Source organism: Dipodomys ordii, unplaced genomic scaffold, assembly GCF_000151885.1.
Source record: "Dipodomys ordii isolate 6190 unplaced genomic scaffold, Dord_2.0 Scaffold13, whole genome shotgun sequence".
Lineage (NCBI taxonomy): Eukaryota > Metazoa > Chordata > Mammalia > Rodentia > Heteromyidae > Dipodomys > Dipodomys ordii.
Genome location: NW_012267229.1, coordinates 23179997 through 23182385, shown reverse-complemented (window position 1 = coordinate 23182385; position 2389 = coordinate 23179997).

Sequence of the window (2389 nt, the reverse complement as noted above, 5' to 3'; positions counted from 1 at the left end):
GTTGTGGGTGCCAACTTTTTGCCAGGTATTATTCTAAGCTCTGAGGAAGGGGAGGGAGGGAGGGAGGGAGAGACAAAGAGAGAATAAGCAAATAAACAAGAAAAGTGTACTCATGTATGTATGTGTATACACATATGTGTCAGATAGTGATAAGGGCTATATAGAAAAATACAGTAGGGTGTGGAGGGTTTGGTATTTCAGGGAGGGTATTTGCTCCTTTATACAAGGTTATGAGGGGACACTTTACTGGGAAAGGAATGTTTGAGCAGAAATCCTTGAATGTGACCCCCTAACTTTCCAGAGGGAAGAGTGTTTCAGGAAGAGGAAAAAGCAAGTTTTCTAGATCTGGAGCCACGAAAGGAATAGGAATGTGTTAGGGATGAGAAAGGATAGGTAGCAGAACCAACGAAGTTCGGATCTTAGAGTACTTGGACTTTGACCCTGAATCAGGTGGGAGTCCTGGGGAATTAGGGGCAAAAAAATGTTATCAGTTTCTGGATACATTTTGGGAATAATGTGCATAGTAATTGTTGATGGATTGAATGTACTGTGTGAGAGAAAGGAGGGGGGAGTAGGGAAGAAGGGAGAGGGCGAGGACTCCAAGATCTCTGAATAAGTGGGAAAAAATGGAGCTCTTTTTCCTTTTCTTTTTATCTTGGTGGGGAAAGCTGTGCAGGGAGCACTCTTACCTGTTCCCCCTGCTGCTCTAGATCTAGATCTGGCTCATGGGAGGGCAGAAGGGCTCAGGAGCACCTCCTTGGGCCAGGCAGTGAGCTAGGTGTTTTACCAAGTGTGGTAGCAATCTTGTAGGAATGATCAGAGATCCCTAGGCTCATATGTCTCCTTTTTGCTTGAGTGTGGATGGACACACTAACTAGGATCACTATTGCTATGTTACATGATAACCTGAAGGGTAAAGAAGATATACAAATAGGCCTTACCTAATTACAGGGCCCTTTACAACAAAGTGTTTTTGGGGCTAAGTAAGCAGAGTGCATCAAAGGATGTGAAGAGATTGACATCCTGATCTTGGCCTTGAAGATGGACCAGCCACATGCAAGGGCAGAGAACTACTAGGATAGGAGCCAACAGCCAGCAAGGAAACAAGGACTGTGTTCTACAACCACAAGGAACTGAATCCTGCCAACAACCTGAATGACCTTGGAAGCAGACTTGTCTCCAGAGCCTGTGGAGATTACAGCTCTGCCTAGCCAACAGCTTGTGAGACCTTTAGAAGAGAATGCAGCCGAAGCTGCCTAGACATGGAACCTACAGAACTGTTCACTACTAAATGACTTGTTGTTAAGCCACTCCCTGGTTATCTGGTTATGAAGCAACAGAAAACCAACACCCATCCAGTCCCCAAGGCCCTGGTGGGGAAATAAATCCATAGTAGGGACTGGCACCCTAAAATCATTTTATCTTATTGCTTCGTAAAGATGGCTGGGAACAACTGGAAAGGGAAGAAGCTACTGTGTTCTGATGGTTGTCTCTGTCTACCCTGGGCTCTGGGTGTCTGAGAATGGGTGAAGACTGTGGTTGCTGGGGGTGTATATCTGGCAGAGTGTGTGTGAGTGCCTGTCATAGTGTGTCCCAGAATCTGAGGGTGTCTCTCATCAGAATGTCACTGTGGCTGGGAGTGACTGAGTCTCTGGCTGTGTGTTGGTGTGTGTCTGAGGGTGACTGTCTCAGTGTTTGACATCAGGTGGTTGAGGGGAGAGGGGCGCCGAGTGAGCTCTAGTCTGGAGCTGTGTGTGCATCTAAGTGTGTGCATCTGTGTGTAAGAAATCTACGGTATCAGCCAGCCAGTGTGGGTGCATGAGAGTGCGTGTGTCTGAACTTCTACGGGCTTCTGGGATCTAGCTTGTGGGGGAGGGCTGTGTGCCAAGAGCGCCCTGCCCCTATCTCCCAGGGCTTCTGCCCGTCCATTTGTGGCCGTCTAAGGGTGTCTGTTGGTGTATCTGCCCGTGAAGGGGGGGGGGAAGGGGGGACAGTCTTATAGACTGTGCATCCGTGGATTTGTCCACCCAGGTGGCTAAGAGGTGTGTGTGTGTGTGTGTGTGTGTGTGTGTGTCCAGGCATGTTTGCACGGTGAACGTTGTCTTGGTGGTACGCACGTGAAACGGAAGCCCCGGGCCGCGTCTCTGAGCGTGTCCATGTGTCTGGGTGAGGCCTGTCTGGGTCGGTGACTGGACGCCGGCATTTGGGGCGAATCTCAGAACGGAGAGTGGGGGTTGGGGCGCCGAGGGTGGGGTGGGGGGGAGGGGGGAGGATCGGCCGCAGGACCGGCGAGCGAACGACCTCGGACCGACACCGACACCCGCCGCCAGCCTCTCACTCCCCGCGCGCGGGTTCACCTGCTGGGACTGGGGGCGGTTGGGGGGGGCGC